The 21,550-nt window shown below is 39.0% G+C and overlaps 1 long non-coding RNA gene across 1 annotated transcript in view; it reads left to right on the forward strand.

The window, feature by feature from the left end:
• The window catches only part of LOC139440911 (uncharacterized), a 30,497-nt gene extending 20,073 nt beyond the window's left edge, over positions 1–10,424 (forward strand). The window contains exon 4 of the long non-coding RNA XR_011651208.1: positions 10,143–10,424. This is a non-coding gene — a long non-coding RNA (uncharacterized lncRNA). The remainder of the gene's footprint in view (positions 1–10,142) is intronic.
• The last annotated feature ends 11,126 nt before the right edge of the window (positions 10,425–21,550 follow it).

Here is a 21,550-nt window from a genome sequence, read left to right on the forward strand (position 1 = left end):
GTACCTAGGACAATGATGCCTCAGTTCCCCTCAAAGTAGGCACTGTGGGACCTCACACAGTTCTCCCAATTGCCATCAGCTGCCCTGTCATATTTTCCTAAATCTCATCGACAGTCTGAAATCTCTTTCCTTTCAAATGTTATTTTAGTTTTGGGAAAAGCCAAAAGTCTCAGGGTGCCAAATGTGGGCTACAGGGGGGCTGAGTCACCTGGATGATTCGATATTTTACCCCAAAACTCTGCACGAGATTGATGCATGAGTGGGTGTGTTGTCATGATAAGCTGCCAATCACCAGCTGCCCACAGCTGCAAGCCTTCTGAATTGTCCGAGTAGTTCATGCCGAGGAATGTTTAAGCTTAACGTAAAATTTGATGCGTATTTGTTCCTCTACTTGTTCAGTCATTTTCAATGTGATGGCCACACAGTAAACATGCTCACTCAATGGCATCTACCACCCCACTGACTAGTACAGTGAAGTCATCATTGTTCATGCATGTGCATTCCAGTCCACTGTCCTTGGCTGCCAGGTTACATCAATGTCATGCAAACTTTTCTCATTTTACCAACCATGATTGGACTTTTTCCAGATAGACCTTGTACTCGTGTAACCCTTACCATAATTAAAATGTAGAACATTGCCATCACTCTAGAAACTTTCTTTGTGCCCCTTCCCAGTCACCTGCCTTCCCTGAAACCACCACTGTTCTGATTTTTTTTCTCTCATAGATTTGGTTTGTATATTCTGGAATCTCATATGAATGGAATCATACAGTGTATCCTTGTTTGTGTCTGGATTGACTTTATTTACTCAGCAAATAGCTTTGAGATTTATTCATGTTGTTGAATCAGTAGTTCATTCTTTTTTAAAAAAAATTTATTTATTTATTTATTTATTTATTTATTTATTTATATTTTTAATTGAATTTATTGGGGTGACATGGGTTCACAAAACCATACAGGTTTCAAGTGTACAACTCGAAAAAATATCTGCACACTACAACATGTACCCATTGCCCCAAAGTCTCCTTCATCCCCATTTCCCTACCCCTTGCCCACCTCCACCTAACTCCCACCCCCATTTCCCTCCAGCTCTCACCACACCGTTGTCTGTGTCCATGTGTTATGTATATATGTTTTTGGTTAATCCGTTCACCTTTTTAAATGCAGTCCCCCAACCCCCGCCCCTCTGACAGCTGTCAGTCTGTTCCATGTATCCATGCTTGTGTTTCTATTTTGTTCATCAGTTTATTTTGTTTATTAGATTCCACATATAAATGAGATTACGTGGTATTTGTCTTTCTCTGCCTGGCCTATTTTACTTAGCATAATAATCTCCAATTCCATCCTTGCTGTCACACACACACACACAAAAGTTCATTCATTTTTATTGCTGAGTAGTTTTATTCATGGACATACCACAGTTTGTCCTGCTGATGGACCTCTGGGATGATTCCAGTTTGTGGCTATGATGAATAAATGAACATTCCCATACAAGGCTTTTGGTGGACTAAGTCCTTCGCTTCTCTCAAATAAATATCTAGGAGTGAAATTGTTCCCTGAGCGATTGGCATAGACTGGTTGATTGCACTTGGTGAATAAAAACAGTGATGCTTTTCTTGGATTCTGTTTGGTTTTTCTCTGCCTGTTTTTTTTTTCCCAGCCTCTCTCTCCTCCAACTCCACCAAAATCAACAGCTGTAAAAGTAATATGATTCTAGATTAGGAGTTATTTATTGCTGTCTGGGAGCACTACTTTAGCTTGGAAAACACTATTTTATAAGGCCATAGTTTTTAAAACCTAACAGAGACCAGAACCTATTTTTCGAATGACATATTCTAGGGAGCCTCAATATATAAAAATACCTTTTAAAATGGAGCTGCTTTAGTTTTATGGTGCTGCCTCTCTGCTTGTGCCCACTATTCCCCTCCTTGCTAAACAGCTCCTTAATTTCTGTAGGTCATGTTCTAAAACACTTTGGTATAAGAAAATTGAAACTCAGTGGACGATCTTCTTGTCTAAATTGTATGGATATGAGTCTGTTGCTGTGGTAGTTGACGTGTTCAGTTGATACCGTAGTGCGGACTTTTGCAGAAGTGATACACATGAGAGACTTTAAACTAGAATTCTCTAACTTCGGTGACTGTGAAGAGCAACTTGATGCTAATGGAAGCACCCCTGGCTACCGTGCTAAGAGAAGAAGATTTGGCATCTGTTTGTCAAATGCCAATGTCAGATCCGGACATCTCTGTTTGTTTGTTTGTTTTAGGACTTTAATTTCTCTGTGATAAAAGGGGATTGAACTGGTATGAGAAAGTATGTGTGTGTGTTACTGAGCTATCTTAATACTGTAACATCACATTTTGTTACTATATTATTATTATTATCTGGATTTTGCTGTAAAATCTAATCGGATAGTTATTTTTTGCTTTGTTTCATTTTGATAACATTTAGTAGATGGGAAAGAGACTATGGGAGCTTCCTTTGTCTAGTGTACAATGTGGCTTGAAGTGAGGTCCTGTCACGTTTTAGAGGATTCTGCAGCTACTTTAAGAGTCATTCTCATGGAGATGTGAGGGCCTGAGTTGTCCATGTCAGTGACCCCGGATGAATAAGACAGCTGACGGCACGGACTAAAAAAAGCTGTTTTCCTCTGACATATGCTGATGATGTTTCTTTGGGAGGGCCAGGTAGCAGCCATGTAAACTCTGGTTGGTCTGTGGTGTAGCTGGGTTAATCTAGGAAAGATCAAAGTGGAGGGGAATGTGAGCCTCACAGGCAAACCCCTAGGGAACACTCAAAGCTTTATATTGTCCTTCACCACCTAGCTATCCTCCCTAAGGAGGAGACCTCAGATATAGGTCAAGGAGAAAATGGACCCTGAGGATAAATTTAAGCCACTGTACAAGGAGCAAAATTCTGGTGGGAAGAGGAAGGGTTTAGAAATAAAATAGAAGTGAGTTGAAAACCCTCTTAGGCCTCTTTGGGAATGCTTTATGTTCTTTCTTCTCTTCTCTGGGCTCATAGATATAGATGGTCCTTGACTTCCTTCTTTTGCCTGAGAGGATGTGTCTCTACCCTTTAAAGCCATAGTTGGCATCAGAGTTGGGCCTGCAAGCAACTTACAAATGCTCCTAGGTCAGGAAAGCTATCCCATGGCTTGTGCAGAGCTGAGCCTGGCCTGCCTACGAATCCATGACAGAGAGCCTGAACCTTGCACAAGGGGCTGTGGTCACACTGGTGTCCCACGTCCTGCCTTGCTCCCATTTGGTTCTCATTCAGCAGAATTTGTGGCCCTTGACTTGCCTCTCTTTTTTGTCTTGTTCCTTATTCCCACCCTTTGCACTTGCTCACTTAACTCAATTTCCCTGACCTGCCCCTCTGCATTCTGTGATGACTCGAGTTTGGACTCACACTCTGGTCCACTCCTTTCCTTGCCAACACAGGAAGCATCTTTATTTCTAGCTTGTTCCCCTATACTGGCCCCCAAATGCTGGCATGAAAGTACCTGGACAGATGCTTCACCTTGGCTGACTTTTCTTATTTGGGTACCAGCAGGAACTAAAAATCTCAGTGAACACTTGAAACACTTTGAAAAATAAACACTGTTCATGTCTTTAAAGGTTTTTAATAAAATAGATTGACTACGACGTCAGCAAAATTTTGTAAAGCATTATTGTCCAGGTTAGCTCTACCCTGGTTCACTGATCCTAGGGTTATCTGAATGCATTAATTGTCTTGGAATAAGATGTCTAAAATTACTAAGATATTTAAGTAAACTTACACTGTGGTAGCATTTGTTAGAAAAAAAATTGATCTCTAATTCAAACACTTTAAAGAGCATTAAATTAGAGCTGTAGCCATACAACAGAAAGGATTATTGTAGAATATATTTCAGGAAGAGGTAACTCAGGTTGGGATTTAAGTCAAGGAAGAATATGAGTCAGTATCCAATTATTGATCCAATGATGAAATAAAGATAATATTATTATTGTGAGATGAAAATATTTATCAGATTTATCTAGCGCTTCGTCAATCCCAAGCCTTTATAACAGAACGTGGTAATATTACATGACAGACTTTGTCAACATAAGACTTGAACATCGATTCCCCCCTCCCCCCCAAAAAATTAGAGTCACTAATATGGTCTGTAATGATTACTTACACAATTAGGTGCAATAAAATGAGGAAAAACTACTTGAAACCAAATTTGCTGATTATTTTTGAGATGCGACCTGGCAAATTGTAGACACTACCCACCCTGCACACTTGATTGAGTGTCATCTGCATTACTGTGCACTCTGAGTCTTTGATGAACTGTGTTCCAGTGGTTTTCTGCAGGCCAAACCAACAATTGCAACTAATTTCAAATATGGTATTTAGGATGCAAGATACTTGCTCCCAGCACTCTAGCAGAAGATCAGATAGTTGAAACACAGCCAATGTTTAGCTCCTTAAGTTTTTCAGGTAAAAAGGACTCCAAAAACCCATCAACCAGGTTCTGAATGGCTTATTCCAAATTATTTCTGAAAATCTTTTCACCATTTAGTTCTTATTAAAAAAGACTTCTCAATAATGGTTCAAGTTCAGTTTGAGAAGGGATACAATGACCATATGGGCTAATTTTCCGTTCACATCTTCATTTGATTTCCTTCTCTCCCTCACGTTCTACAGGGCCTTTTTTAGCACACCAAATAAACTGTAAGGTATAGAGCAAACCCTGGGTTCCAGGTATTACAAAAGATAAACCAAGTGCTTGAAACCAGAGCAGTCAGTACTTTTTTTTTTTTTTTTTTTTGCAAACACACAATAGAAAAAAAGAGCTTGCTTATTTCTCTCTCCCATGCTTTTTTTTTTTTTTTTTTTAACCAATCAGCTTTCCGGTTTTGTTTCACTATTCATAGAAGTTTGCTTATCGACTTTGATTGCAGTTAGAACAATTCATCCAATCTTTAAGATCTACAGCATCAACCACCCCTCTTTTTCTGACAGTTCAAACAGAGCATTATAAAAGATATAGCATGTTTTATCTGATTTCCTGATCTTTTCATTGTGACATCCTGTAAAAATTGCAAAATCATAGTTAAATAACAGCATGATGATTCTATTTATTGCAGATATTGACTTGGCAGTATGAAGAGCATTTCCAAAAATAATGCATTTATGTACAAAATTAAAAAGTAGTCACAGGGTTGTAGAATTTTAGAGTGAGACAAGGCCTTTCAAAGAGCATTGAGTCCATCATCTTTATTTTACAGATGAGGAAAATGTAGAACAGAAAGTATAAATTAGTAAAGTCACCCAACTTTCTTCAAAATCTCTCTCTTTTTTTAATCCAAAAGAGTTATAGCAGCTTCTAAACATAGCCCAGCTCACTCCTAAGTCCCAGCTTTCCTCCCTGTCCCCACCTCAAATATTTAATCAATCATCAAGCCTTATCCATTCCTCCTATTGAGATCTCCCACATTTGTCTCATCTCTCCTTTTCTAACATCATTACCATAGTTTAGGTCATTATTGCTTTGGGGATAAAGTCCAAACTGCTAAGCTTGATAAGAGCCTTTTACAAGCTTAACCCTGTCAATCCATCTGCCTTTATTGTCTTTACTTGCTTCTTCTGTACTGTGATTCTAATAATGATGATCTACTTGAAGTTCTGTGTTAGACCATGTTCTTTGCAATTTTTAGTTCCTTGTACTTATTTCCTTGACATGCATCTCCTCCTTCTTCCTCCATTTACACTATTATTTACTTTTTAGTTCTTTGCTAAGTTATCTCTGCCCCTCAACCCATTCTGAGTTAAGGGCCCTTTCATGTATTTCTCATAGTACTGTATCTCTCAATAGTGCTCTTGCTCTCAGTACTATTCAGAACACTGTATTGTATGGTCAGGTAGCTTATTAACATCCATGTTTAGACTATAAGTTCATTGAGGACCAAGATTGTATCTTGTGAATTATGTCTTCAGAACCAGCCAAAAAAAAGTACTTAATAAGGACAATAACAACAGCAGTAATAATAATATTTAATTTTTATCATTTGTTGTCTGTGTTAGACATCATGCTCAATTTTTTGACTAAATTACCAGTATTTTCAGTGATGGTTAATTTTATATGTCAATTTAGTACCTAAATATTTGGTCAAACATGTCTACGTGTTGCTGGGGAAGTATTTTTTAGATAAGATTAACATTTGAAATCACTAGACTTTGAGTTAGGCAGTTTACCCTCTGTAATGTGGGTAGGCCTCATTCAATCAACTGTAGGCCTTAAGAAGACTTATTTCCCCCCAGAAAGAGGGAACTCTGCCAGAAGACTGTGTTGGAACTCAAGCTGCAGCATCAATTTTTTCCTGTGTCTCTATTCTGCCAGCCTGGCTTGTAGATTTTGGACTTGCCAGCCTTCACTATTATATAAGCCAATTCCTTAAAATGTCTAGGTCTAGATCTCTATCTCTATTTATATCTCTATCCATAATCTATATCTTTATCTATCCATACAATACACAAAATATATAACACATTCTGTTAGTTCTGTTTCTGTAAAGAACTCTAATATACCTTTCAATAGCCCTATGATGAAGGTAATATTACTTTCATTTAGAAATAAGGAAACAGGACCACAAAGAAGTTAATAAGTTCACTGTCCAAGGTCATTTATCTAGAAAGTAGAGAAAACAAATCCCAAATCAAAGTCTATTTGGCCATAAAATTCATGATCTTAACTACAGTATGCTAGGAATGAATGAATAATCAAATGAATAAATCAACAGGTAGATAAGACTGACTCCTTTATGTGGATGTGATAAGTAGTTAAATGCAATATTTCTGAAGATTGTTATGATTCAAGATCTCTCATTTGAAATAGATCTTCAAAATCATCTGATCACTTAATCCGTTATTTTATTGATGAGAAAACTGAGGCTTACTTTTGTTATTCAGTTAGTTAAAGACTTGAGAGTTAACAAAATCCAGGTCTCTTAAGGGTCAATGGTGGAATCTTTCCACTACGCTAACAGCCTCTTCTATAAGAACACTTGGTCACTGACTCCAATTTTCTATGGAAAATTGATGGTGGAACCAATGATCTTGGGGTAGAATTCTGAGGCTGCCATGCTGCCCGACTTTAGAGAGGACATTCTTTTCTCCTTTCTCCAAAACTTACATGAACCAGAGCATGCATACATATGAATTTCAAGTCTAGCTTATGCACCTTTCAAATCACAGTGTGGTTTAATAAACTGGGCAAAACAATGGGATAGAGAAGAGGAAGGAATCTGACAATATGAAGTTGAACTTTTCATTGAAGTCTGCAGCCAGAGTTAGTAGTTTTCCTCTTTCATGTTCCCATAGCCCTTAGAACAAAATTGTATAATTTCATCCATCACAAAGGCTTTTAATCCTTTGTTGACCATTAAGTCGATGTTGCTTAATGGTGCCTGTGACATTTTCATATACGCTCAGTGAATATTTGTGGAACAAATGATGCTTGCCTATTCAGGAATGATGGCTGAGCCCATTAGACTGATGGTGATTTCAAGAAGGAGGGTAACTTCCATCAACTTCCCAGATATGTCTTTTCCCTTACAGCCTTGAAATTGTCTAAATATTAATGAGAACTCATGAAGATATGCCAGAGGGGCATATTCCCTACTTTCACAAACAACACAATATGCTATATTTTTTCCTGCTCATTCAGTGTTGGTTTTTATGGTGGAATGAGATCTCTGGTCTTTATACTTAAAAGATAATGTATATATGGGAGGAACAAAGATGCAGTGAGGAAAAAGAGAAAAACTGATAGCAGCTTATATTCTCTGAAGGTCAGAACAGAAGCTCTCTCAGGGGAAAATTTATCTCTCTTTTATGAAGATGCTATTGGTGATGAAAGGGAGATTCCAGGCTAGCAGGTCTGGAAGATGTTGAATTAAAAAGGGGGCTCAGTTCTTCTGTATGATAAAGTAACAGTGATTTTTAAATTGGTCTCTGGTACTTTGAGGGAAATAATTAAGACAAAGTCTACACAGAAATGACAGGTTCTACCACATAGCTGACACAGTGGTTGATGGAGCTATGAAAAGTGGCAACCCCAAATAGATGCTCTGGCAGAGAAGAGCAAGGATTCTAAGACCAGTGATGGTGCTCTCAATTTTTGCCTGTTTCTTATCCTGAGGTCTAATTCACTTCTATTACCCCTGTAGTAAAGTCTGAAGCATAAGGAGTATTGTAACAGGGGTACCTTGGGGCATGAAGAAGAGAGTGAAAGGTCATCAAAAATATGAACTGCTCAGAAGCCAGCGAAGGCCATGGAGGGGAGGCCAGAGAAGCAGTTCAGAAGGAAATGTGAGTACAAGGCCCTGGGAATCACTTCCCAGAATCACTTCAAAGAAGGTATGAGACTTGTTGCCATTATTCAAGAGAAGGCCTCAAGGATAACCAGGGATTACCTGAGATGCCTGGAGGAAAGGAGGACATTCTGTTTAGATAAGAACACAAAACATCAGTTAAGATGATTATTGTATTTACAGGCAGCTCTGTTGGTAATTACATACTTGTCTCATTCCACAGCAGTGCAAGACAGATAGATAAATAGAGATAGATAGATAGATAATTAGTACTAAGAAGAAGGAGAGGAAGAGGAAGGAGGAGGGGGAGGAGGAAGAGGAGGAAGGGGAGGGAAAGGACTAGAGCGAAGGGGAGAGGAATCAGGAGAGAGGAGGAAGACAATTCCACCTGCATGAGCTAGAGCTTCTGTCTTACCAGAGATTCTTTTCTACCCATGGCCCTTACTCTACTTTGCAGCCAGAAAACTCTCTTCTATAATAAAAGAATAACAATATCTACACTGCAAAGTTGTTGAAAGAAGTAGTGCTAAAATAGCTTTCATAGTGTTTAACACAAATTAGGCACTCAGTGAATGCTACCTACTGTATTAAATATTACCCTTTCTAAAATAATAATAATAAAATAATAATAATAAAATAATAATAATAATATCAGCAAACTAGCCTCCTAAGCACGAAGAGAATTGAGGGAGTAAAAAAAATCTGTCTTTGCTTATTTCTGAGGCTGCTTTGTACCTTTTTGGACAATTATCTAAAATTTAAAAAAGTAAAGGACCTGCCTTTGAGTATCAGGTAAGAGTGAGTTTAGATTTCCATTTCTGTGATTCTCTGTGAAATGCGTCTGCCCTGGGTTAGCACCCTCGGCCTCGTCTTCACTAGGCCAGGTTTACATATGCATTATTCTTTTGTATTTCTGTTCCACTTCTCTCCTATCAGGGCTGTGATGCTGACCAGCCATTTCAATTAGTTTGAACAGCCATGAAAACTCATCCATTAAAATTCACTTTCCCACAGAGTTAGAGCAGTCTGGTACAGAACCACTTAGGGTGGTTACAAAGATCAAATTAAAGAAAGTGTGAAGCTTTTTGCAGGCTGCTTCGCTGGAAGGGCGAAGAAGTAGATTGGAACATAGCATTTAAAATCTAAACTATTTATTCAGAGTCTTCTGATTGCTTCCTTTGCACTCTATGCCCTGATTTTCTCATAAAATAATGATTATAATAACTTTATTAGATGGCTTTCCTCCCATTGGTTAAGTTTTGACTGTGGTGCATGATTTTTGTACATCATTTGACTCCTACAATCACCCTAAGAAGCGTGATTCTGTTTTTCTATCAAGTTTTCAAGGGAGGAAACTGCGAGTCAAAGAAGTTAAGTGCCTCATGTAAAACCACAGCGCTATTAAGTGATAACAGTCAAGATTCCAACCTAATTCAGTGGTAATCCAAAAACCATGCTAAACTAATGTGTTGTGAAGACTGAGTGAAATGATGTATGTGAACAGCCATTTTAAACCTTTTTGGACAATTACCTACAATTTAATTACTCAAATTGTGTGATATTATTAGCAAGTATTGTTCTTGTTTAAAAGGTGGCTTATCCTCAAGTGAAATAGGGAGTTTAGAACCATCTTCTACAGGGGCAGAAGAAAGCCCATGTAGGGCTTTTATTTCAAAATAAAAGCACTAAATGCCTTAAGTTTCCACAAAGTAACACAAGGAAGGGAAGACTTCAATTTGCTCCAGTCAGACAATCATTATCATCCCATTTAACGAAGATGTATTGTGTCATACCTGATATTAGACGCTGCAGGAGATGAGACCTCATCAGGAGAGAAGACAAGAAAATATGAAGAAACACCTAGGGACAGGCGAAGTAGCGCAAGGCATGGCAGTGCGATGCTGTGGCCCACACCGTGAAGCCGGCTTCGGAGCCAGTGGATTAAGCATCATAGATGTCTTACAGAGAACTCAGAAGTTTTGAGTGAAGAAGGCTCAGGGAGAGGAATGGGGGACAAAGCATCAGGTGCACTGAATGGTCGGTGATGCGACACCAGGAAGGTGAAGGCAGAGAAGAAAACTAGTATCTACGAGCAACTGGGAAAAGTCAGGTATTATCGCGTTTACTTTGTGTATGATATCTCATATATTCTTCATGACAACCCACGAGGTAATAAGTATTTACTAACTAAACCAGTTTTCCTAACAATTGTTTGTTACAACAGTCAAATGCAAGAAACAGAAAATCTAAACACACAGAATTTTTTTTAATGTTTCCCTTTTGGCAGTGAGGAAACCGAGGCTGAGAGAGGTTACACAATTTATCCAAGTTCACCAAATAAATTATCGACTTAGCTAGTGTTAGAACTAATGCTCACGTATTGGTTTTTCTCTAATTATGCACTTAATGTAAGAAAAAAGTTATTCCATAGTAGAAAGGTGAGTTGAATTACACCTGCTTAATGTGGCAAAGTGTGAACACTTGGTGGTAATAACATGTGTCCTTTAGCTTATTGTCAATAACTGCTCAGGGTTTTTAATGTAGAAGATATTTTTTAAATTTCACTTACTTCACCTGTTATATATTGTTGGTAACCTTGAATATTGCCTTAATATTATGGGTTTAGTTCATAACACCAGAGATCTGGTTTTAAAATAAATAAAATCTCTCTGTTTTTCTTTTTGAGAGAGAATATAGAACTTTATGGCTTTAATTCAGCTCTTAGAGAACTTTCCTGAAAGGAATGAAAAATTTGCAATCATGGGCTCTGGTAATCAAAGCTCCTTCCAATGCAACCAGCAGAAACTCATTTCAGTCTACCTTAAGGAAATAAATGATAAGCTATTTGCACACATAACGGAGGTCAGAGGTAAATCATGTAACCAAGTAGATGCCATCAGGAATATTTTCCTCTTCCTCTCATCCCTTTACTCTATCTTTCTCCATTGGCTTTAATCTCTTCATCTAATTTTGTAAGACAGGATTTCCCTCTAGTGGGGAAAATGGCTGCCAACATTCGCAGGCTTACAGCTCTAACTACATGCACATATCAAATCTCATGGAAGAACTCTGATTGGCTCAGCAAGGATCACATGATTGCCTTTGGACCAATAACTATAATCCAGGCAGTACAGGGTTACGATTGGTCAAACCGGCATGCCCACCTGGGCATTGGCCCACCACTGTAATAACTGGTGATTGTTAATGGCACCAAAATTGCTTGAAGTAGGGGAAGAGCCTTTGGCCCAAAGAAGGGAATGCTAAAAAAGGAAAAGGAAAAAAACTAAAACCATCTAAGACACAGTATCTTTCCAAAATACTGTGGCCTTTGAAATCCAATTTTTCTAAAAGTGAGAAAAGTAATGTGCATTTTCCATTTTCTAATTTTTATGAACTGTATCAAGGAAACTGTTTTGTACAATTCAAAGATGGCACAATTCACCTTGTCTACCAGGAGCTATAATTGAATAAAATGTGAATAGTGCCCCCTGAGTTTGTACAATGTGGTGGCCCTGATCTAGAATAAAGTGGTTAGAAATTGATCCAGTTGAGGCTCAAATTTTTGTTTAGCTGATTGCATGTACTATAGAAAAAATATACAAAACAGTTTCAGCTTCAGCCACGTTATTGATTGTTGGCAAGAGTGCCCATAACACGAGAGCTGGAAGGACAGATTGGTGCGAAAGTCGCTGTCGTGCATCGGTTCTTCTATCAGTAGTTTACTGTTGACTGCTCACCAACACTTTCTAGCTCCTTCCCGTTTTCTGCTCTGCCTAGAACCCATCATTGTCTCCTAGAAAATAAATTCTCTGCCCATATATGTCTGCCCTAAGGGATGAATTCCTAAAATGATTGTTTTATAGTGTTAGAAGAACAGTTGGGGTTGCCATTAGTTTTTAAAATTTCAGGCACAAATCTTTTAAGTAACATCGAACTCAAGGACAACGTTGACACATTTTCTTGAACTTTTGTCTCAATCAGTGGTGTTAAAAATGAAAAATAAACATCATTGCACATTAATGTGCAATCACTTTAAATCAAATCATAGGCAGGGCATGAAGGATGTAAGTCTTTCATGCACTTAGTAATTTGCTAAGATGAGAATATGACTTAGAGAAGAAATCATTATAGCCCATGAATCATTGAGTTTTCATTGATAAGTGATTATTAAATATGTGTTATGAAAGTATCTTACAAGAGGAACTACTACAACTTTCACAGTAAAGTAAACATTGCAATATGAACGACAATTTGTTCATAAAAACTAGTGGTGGAATCAAAAAAGACTTCCAGGGTGATTGAGTTTCTCCCCAGATTTGTTAATGGAACAACTGTCACTATTCTTCAGCGCTTTCTCAACAAGTGGCTCTCAGAGCCAGGTCTGTATATTACAGGCAATGGCATTTCTTCCATATCGGTTGGCATCAGGCACCGTAAGTTTTCTTCTTTTAGGCTTGAATTTTTTTTTTTTTTGCCTTAGTTCATAATCTTTCAGTTACCTTTGCAGGAAAATTCCAGGCCCCTCTTCCTCTACATCAAATTCTGTTAACAACACCTCAGATAGCCTGCATTTATTTAGAATGTCATCTTTCCCTGGCAGGCTTTCTGTAATTATTTTGGTGTTAGGGTTGGCCCACTGTTACTCCTATGCAAATATGAATGATTGATTTGTTGAACAGTATACACGATGAAAACTTGGCCCTGAATGTTGAATCTTTTAAAAAATATATTTGTTTAGTTGTTTCACAACCCATACGCACACTCGAGAACTGGCACTCAAACTCACACAGTACTTTTTCCATCGGCTTGAATAAGGTATTAGCTGAGAGTTGTCTCCCTGGGGCTGCCTTACTTTGTGTATACACGTGGAGTTCAGGATCAAGGATGTTAGAGCTGAAAGTGACCCGTGGAAGATGAAAGCCCAGACTGTGACTGTAATGTGCCTCAGGCCACACACTCCAGTTCAGGGCAGAACTCAAATTAAATACGATGAACCTCACTTTCTAGGTTAGTGCTCTTTTTATTCTGCTCCTGTTTGTTTCCTATGTGAATTTGATCTTGAAAATTATTAGATATGTGTAAAGGAAGTTTAAATCAACTCTCCTCTGTAAAGTAGATGAGGGGGAGTTGAAAGTTACTGTGGCTCAGCTCCTAAATTCTATCATTGGTTATTATTTCTATAAAGTAAATTACTGCTCTTTACCTTCTTTTTAAAAATAAATTTTTATTTTAGAGAAACTGCCTAGAAAATAGGAAATGAACTTAGCATAGATAGAAAGCTGAAGGCATTAGTGGACCATGGCATCTCTTCTCTGCTCACCAGCGAGACAGTGAGTCATCAGTGGAACATCCAACCAGTTCCCCTGCCTTTCTCTGCCTGCAGCTCCCCAACACCAGCCCTCTTGTGAAACTGCAGATGCACAGCTTATGGAAGAGGAAGATGAATAGAAATGAAAGTGGCAGCCACTAAAAGCAGAATACTGCAGTTAACTTTGGAATAGATGTTTACAGATTACTAAATTTTATAAATTACTAAATTATATGAATTTACTCCAAGTTGGTTATATCGAGCCACAAACACACTTTTGAATGATTCCTTCCTTTCTGCAAGGGAGTGAATTTAATGTATTGTCCTCTTACATGTTGTTTTTTCTTTACTTCTACTCCTGCTGCTTCTTTCCATATATATAATGGCCACAAAATTTAACGTTCTGCTGAAGTCCACCTATTTCAAGATTATGCCGTCTCATGGAGATGTCTCTCTTTTCTAAACTAATAGCTTATAGTATCTATACCAAGCACTTGCCAAATATTTAAGCAAGTTTTGGACATACATTGTTATCTTGTAATATGATTTAGTTTTTTTTTTTTACCAGTTTTACTTCTTGATTCCCTAACCATGATATAAATATCCTGAAGCCTTTGTGCTGTGTGAGTTTTAGAAACTTCTGACCATTTCCAACAGGAGTTTCCCAGGGCCAGCTCAAAAAGTACTTTCCTATGAAGATTTGCCCAAGCAGTGTGGTGAGATTTATTGCCTAGCACGTTTTTCAGTGTGAATATGGACAGTCCCTCTGAAGTAGGAAATAAGAAAGCAAAGTGTTTTTCTTAAATGCTTCAAGAAATGAAAGTGTGAGGGTGGCAAAGTAGCATGATTTTTGGACACAGATTAAGGTTTATGCCTAGCAAAAGCACATTGCAAATGACCAAGTCTGGTTTAATAGGCGGCAAGTCAAGGAAACACGCCGACCTGCAGAGCTAAACTGGAGGAGAAAGATAGAATTAATGTATTCCTTTAGCGCGCGCGCACACACACACACATACACAGAGGTGGTGTCCACTAAAAGGAGAACCTGCTTTTTGGCAGAGCCGTGTTTCCACGAACAGCAGTGCATTGGCAGTTAGAACCGTGGTTCAGTCATGTCCCGGCTAATGTATAATTTTCTCCATTTTTGATTTGTCTTCCTATTTCTTTATGGTACATAAAATATATAATCTTAGAAATACATCTGTACACACATATACATATATTTCTAAATGGTTGTCATGTGAATTCATCACATTTAGATGGGGTTTCAGTGATCATACCCCTTTTCTTCCCTCAAAGCATATTACTCAGTTATTAGCTTCATATTCCAGGGAGTCATTTTCTTCTATTGCTTGAGAATTTACCTTGTTTGATAATTTCAATGTTTTTTATCACTGCAAACAAGAACAATTTAATAGTTTAATTTTTAAAAAAATCATAATTGTTTAATTGAAATCTATTTGAGATAAAACATTGTGTAAATTTAAGGTGTACAACATATTGGTTTGATACATTTATACATTAGAAGTTGATTGCCACGTACTGTGCCTCTATCACATCACATAATTATAATTTTTGTGGTGGAAATAATTAAGTTCTAGTCTCCTAGCAAGTTTGATGATTATAATACAATACAATTGTAATTGTATAGCTTTTAAATATGTAGCTTGTATGTAGAGTAATTCTGTGTGTATGCAGGCACTCTAAAACACACCTCCTTGGTAATTTCTTCTTCAAGTCAAGTGTCTTAAACCGTCGTGTGTAAAACAAATCACAAAAATTGTTTCTTCTATGCTACTCTACCATTGTTCTTATATCTTTATCTTTATTAAATTATAGTTCGTAGGAATCAGTAGACCGTCATAGTCAAGAACTTAAACTTTCGTGGTTCTAAAGATTTGCAAGTGCCCCCAGAGGTCTGTGGTCTGTAGATATTTGTCATTTTATCTGGCACACGCACAGTTTTGATTTTTGAGAGCTATGAGGTTAGCATCCAGAATCAAGTCACTTAGCTAGTGAGATTAGCCAATTGTAGTTCTTATGTTTCAACACTGCTTCATCGTGCTTTACTTACTATGATGGTCCTGTGCTGAGTCTTATTAGGAGGAATAGTAATACTTCCAAAATCTAGGGTTTCTTAGATTCCAAGGCCCACCCTTTTTTTTTCTTTTTCCCGAAGAGTAAGTGCCTTTAGTACAAACATATCGGGTGTTAGCGTTGTTGTAACTCCAGTGGTTAGTGTGCTTCCTGGCTCATACGTGTTGGAAAGCTAATCTTCTGCCTCCTAAATACTCACACACACAGAGTGGTGCTCGTGTGCACATTCATGCACACACACATGCAGGCATAACCTATAGGTAACAGAATTAGGGCTTAATCTGCTCTTTCCAATTTTCTCTGTCTCTGCTTCACTCATTAGGATGGGTCATTGAGAACTGATTTGATCCTTACCAGGTATAATCTTTTGCATTGACCAGCGTGTTAGGTGGGACAGTGGGTCTCAAATGTGGCTGTATATTAGAACAAGCTAGGAGGTTTTAGGAAGATCCTGGCACTTCGGCTGTACCCCAGACTGAATAGTCAGCACCTTTGGGAACAGGACCCAGACATCCGTATTTTTCATCCTTCCCTAGTGATTCCGCTATGCTGCCAAAGTTGACCACTGCTGCAGGAGAGATTCTCTCATAGCAAGTGGAGAGACACATGAACGAACACCCTAGATTAAAAAGGCAACATCTAGAGTGGTGGAAAGGATGCTGAAGTAGGAATCAGGAAGCTGTGTGTGACTTTGGGTGGTGTTCCAGCTGCCTACTACAGTGTAACAAAGGACTCCCAACATCAGTAGAGTGAAGAAACCACATTTCCGAACATAATCATGGAATTCAAAAAGTGCATAGTGGGCATGACTTGTCTCTGCTTCACAGTGTTTGGGGACTCAGTTGGGAAGACTTGAATGGCTGGGGCTGAATCATCTGGAAGCTTCTTCACTCACTTGTCCGGTGCCTGGGTGGGAATGTGGGGGCTCAGATGTGACTGTGGGCTGGAGTGCCTACCTGAGGCCTCCCCAAGTGGCTTGGGTTTCCTCACAACATGGCAGTCTCCGGGTAATCAGACTTCTTATATAGTAGCTCAGGGCTGAAAAAAGGTTTATCTAAAGTAGACACTGCATGGCCCTTTACAACTCAGCCTTACAAGTCACATAGGACCACTCTCAGTGTATGCAATGCAACCACACGGACGTAGAACTCACCTCTGGATGGCAGAAGTGTTAAAGAATTTGTGGCCATATTTTACTATTTCCACAGACAGGTTGTGTTCAGCACCAGTGTACCCTTAGTATTAGTTATCTCTTTCTGTGTAACAAATGCCACAAAGTGCTTAAGAAAATGCATATTTATTATCTCATAGTTTCCATGGGTTAGGGGTCTGGGAATGGCTTAGCTTGCTTCTGTGCTTTAGGGTCTCCCAAGAGCTGCATCAAGGAGTTGCCTGGGCTGTAGTTGTCGCAAGGTTTCACTGGAGAAGGACCCACTTCCAACCTCACGTATGTTCGTAGGATTCAGTCCGTTCCTTGTCAGTCTCCCCAGCGTGGCAGCTTTCTTCATCCAAGAATGCAAACTGAGAAGCAAGAGGGAATCTGCTCCTCAACAGAAATCACACTTTTCTAATCTAACCAGAAAGTGACATCCCATCATCTTTGCTTGAGCAAGTCACAGGGTCCAGCCCACGCCCAAGGGGCAATGATTACCAAGGTCATGAATACCAGGTGGGGATCCTAGGGGGCCATCTTAGCAGTTGGCTTACCAAACTCTATAGAATAGAATATTAACCCCAGCCTTCCCAACTCACAGGCTTTTTATGAGAATTCAGTAAGCTCATATGTTTGACTGTGTTTTAAGATGTATGTCATTGTATAGCCCTGGCTGGTGTGGCTCAGTGGACTGAGTGCCAGCCTGAGACCTGAAGGGTCGCTGGTTAGATTCCCAGTCAGGGCACATGCCTGGGTTGCGGGCCAGATCCCCAGTAGGGGGCGTGTTAGAGGTAACCAATTGGTATATCTCTCGCATATCAATGTTTCTCTCCTTCCCTTTCTCCTCACCTTCCCTTCTCTCTAAAAATAAATAAATAAAATATTTTTAAAAATAAGATGTATGTCACTGTACAAAAGTGCATAATTTTCCACAGAGAATACAATGTGACTGTCTCAGAACAGCCTTTCCTTAGAGAAAGAGGGGTCTCTGAATGTAAATGGGTACATTTATATGGGAGGAAGAGAATTTAAGTCCTTTTTAATCAGGAATTTCTCTGTGATTCTCTTTCCACTTATAGCTACCTAACATTGTTGAAATAAGGAGTATGACCTCTTGGTCCCAGGATAAATGAAATTTATTTTTTATGAGGAGCATTTGCTTAGTGCTTAAATCCATCACCTCCTGTACATTTCCAAAGCAAACCAGGTGAATGGTCAATGTAAACATTCTTATGAATCAAATCCTAAAATGTTCACAAGGTAAAAAGGCTAATCTTTAGATAAAACTGCTGAGAAATTCTTGTTTTTAAAAAATACTACTTTCTGGTCCTTAAGCTAGAGGACCAGAAATTTCTAATTTTTGATCACCAAAAATATTGACTGTTGATTTTATGTGTGATTAGACCCATTAGAAAAAGGTAAATGAATACCTCACTGTCATATAAAATAGTTTTACTTGAAGATGTCAAGTAGTATTAGTAAAACAGCATATAAGCTGAAATCTTTAAAAACCAATGCTTATGTAAAAAATTTTGCACCTAATAGGGATAAAAACAAAGTTACACATTAAAATGCATAATGTAAAATTAATTTTGTATAAAGATGTATATATTTCTATATAGAATGGGCATATCAAAATGTTAAAAGTTATTACCCCTAAATGATATTAGACTTTTAATTTTTATTCTCTTTGCCTGTTTGAGTTTTCTATAGTAAACATTCTTTTATAGGCACCGAAAAACTATAAAAATGAAATTGAAAAGGACCCATATGATTCTACCTTTAAAATAATGGTACATGTTTATCAGCAGCACATCAACAGAATGGGAATAACGTGGAAATGGGGAAGTAGAGGGGCACCGGAGCCGGGCCATTTCTGTCCTCCAGCAGGCCCCAGGGCCCCAGGCAGCACCCTGGGATGCTGCGGAGATCAGCTGACACTGCTGTCCTAAGCAAAGCAGAGCTAATGAGAGTGAAAATACCACCATCAGCACCACCCCTCTCTTTTTTTCTGATTCAAAAAGTAGAATTAGGAAAAGGCTACCATTAAAAGAACTACCTCTTGAAACATTTCTGGTGAAAACTTGGATTTTTTAGTTGCATTCACTTAAGAAAGAACTGAAGTTGAAGAACTGGTACTAGGAGTTTACCCCAGGAGGCTGCCTGCACCCCGCCATTGTGTACCAGGAGGAGGTGATTGTTTCCTGCAGGCTCCCAAACCAGGTCACAGCAAAGAGCAATCTGCTCTTAGGGCCACTCCTGGCTACTGTGTGGGAACTACCTCAGACAGACTACCCGAGCTCTAGCCTGGGGGCAGGGCTTTTTCAGCGGACCAAACCTGAAATAGAAACCTGAGAATAAGGCACCCTAGCCAAAGATGCGAGGCCAAACATTTCTGAGGGGACTGGACAAGAGAAGGGCAAAATTTTGCCTGAAAGGTTAAAAAATAAACTCAGCACAACATAAATATTTCTAGAACTGCTGTGGCTGTCTATTGCTTGGCTGTTGCTGTATGGTTAATGTTTTTAATCGAAAATTGTTGCAAAAGAATAAGATAGAGACCAGCAAAGGAAATAAGATAAGAACAGTTTTGTGGGGGGGGTTTTGTGAGAGGAAGACAGCGTATCTCTAGTCTAAGTAGATTATGCAGTCCCTGGCATGCACCTTGCTGAGTGAGTGAATGGGTCAGGGCAGGGAGGGGAGTGGTGGTGAGGGAATTAATAAATAAGCAAAACTACATTTGTTCTGCCAAAGAAACCCTCTTGTTACCCACTCCTGGAGATGAAGAGAAAAGAGCACAGTGACCTGAATAATCAAATCAATGTACATGCTTTGTTAGGGAACTCGGGCAGAGAAGAGTCAAAAGTGCTCATCGCGAGAAGGCCCGGATGGGAATTCACTGAAAATAGAGAGAAGACTATGATAACGGAAAGATGAACTTGTCGGGTAAACCTGACGGGACATGGGAACAGGGAGTAAAACAAACCTTGAGGAGCGAGGTGTGCGCTTTCAGATGTTCTAGAGATTTTAAGGCTTCCTGGACAGTAAGGAGCTGTAGCCAGAGAAGCAATATGCTTGATCCTCTGACCCTGCCCATTTTAGAAAGGACTGCCACACATATTACATTTATAATAGTCTTTATTCTCCATCCTAAACTCTCTCTCCCCTTTTCCCTATCTCCTTCTCTCCCTTCATTTTTCCTTCCCTTCTTTCCATGCCTCCCCTTCACCCCTCTCCCTCTCTACTTCCCTCCTTTTCTCCCATATTTCCTTCTGCCCTTCCTTTTTCCTTTCTTGCTGTAAATAATTAATTACATTATAGTTAAAAAGAGTGACAGTTGACTTAAATGAGTTGTGAAAAAACTATTTTAGAGAGGGGTGGTAAATCAGGAAAAAATAATTTGTAGAGAAGTCATTCAAGAGGTTCATCAAAGAAAAGTTCTAGAAAGCAGGACTGAGGAAGGGATTTGCAGATGAAGTGATGAATGTAAAAAGGACTGGAGGTAGTATATAGGGCACAAGTCGCTCAGTGTGGTATGGATATGTGAGAACATGGTAGTGGCAGAGGGTGAAGGCAGAAGGTTGAGAGGGGCCAGATTTTGAAGAGGCTTGTGCCTGATAACATCAGTAGCAGCTCCCTTGGTAAGTGCACAAATACTCAGGATGGCACATCCTTGTTTGAGTCTGACTGATAGAAATTCATGTACTTCTCCTGATGTCTAAGTGGCCTTCGATTAGTCTGTCCATGGTGACTGAGGCTGCAACCATGAGGTGACACTGCCCACGTGACTTAACCAAAATATCAACCCCAAACTATGGGTCACATGTTGTATGTAGAGGAGAATGGGCCATGAAATGTCTTTCACCTGGGGAGAAAAGTTGATTTTTGGCCCACCTGTTGTCCCTGTAATTATTGGCAATGAAATCAGAGATCAGTGGCTCACTCTATGGAAGGATATTATAAAGGAGCGTGAAATGATCAGATTTGCATTCTAGAAAGAAAATTTAGGCAGTCCGGAGAACTGCAGCTTTAATTTTCACTCAGACATTAGAACTGAATACTCTTGTAGGATGTGGCTTTTTAAATCCTTACAATGACAGAAGAGGGGAATCTCTACCATGCATTCGAGTTACACAGACTCAGTATTAATCTAGCTGAGCAAACACTTTGGACTTCCCCACCCATTTCCCGTCAACACAAGGAAATTGATAGTCATTTTAATGAAAACCTGCTTTGACTGCTCAGACCTTTGAACTTTCTTTTGCTTCCTTTTTTTTAATGTGAGCTCAATGGTTCTCAGACTTCGATGTGCATAGATTTAGATTGTATACATAAAACCATATATGCTGGGGTTTTGTGGGAAGTGTTTAGGAGTGATTTTGACACTGTGTGACCTTTGCTTTATGTGCAGTCTCCACTCACTAAGCTGAGTTTCATATCCAGTTTTGTACAGTAGTCCTGGAGAAAGATGAGAGTGGGAGCCAAGGCAACAGCTAAGGCAACAGCCATGGGAATGGGTAAAAGCAGATAGAGTAAAACCATCTAAGAAATAGAAGCTTTGCTTCCTAGTTCTTCCTCTTACCTCCTGATCACTGTTCTCATCATTTCCATCTCTTGCTTTTACTACATTCTCTGTGTCTTCACACTACCCAT

Source organism: Desmodus rotundus, chromosome 1 (assembly GCF_022682495.2).
Source record: "Desmodus rotundus isolate HL8 chromosome 1, HLdesRot8A.1, whole genome shotgun sequence".
Classification (NCBI taxonomy): domain Eukaryota; kingdom Metazoa; phylum Chordata; class Mammalia; order Chiroptera; family Phyllostomidae; genus Desmodus; species Desmodus rotundus.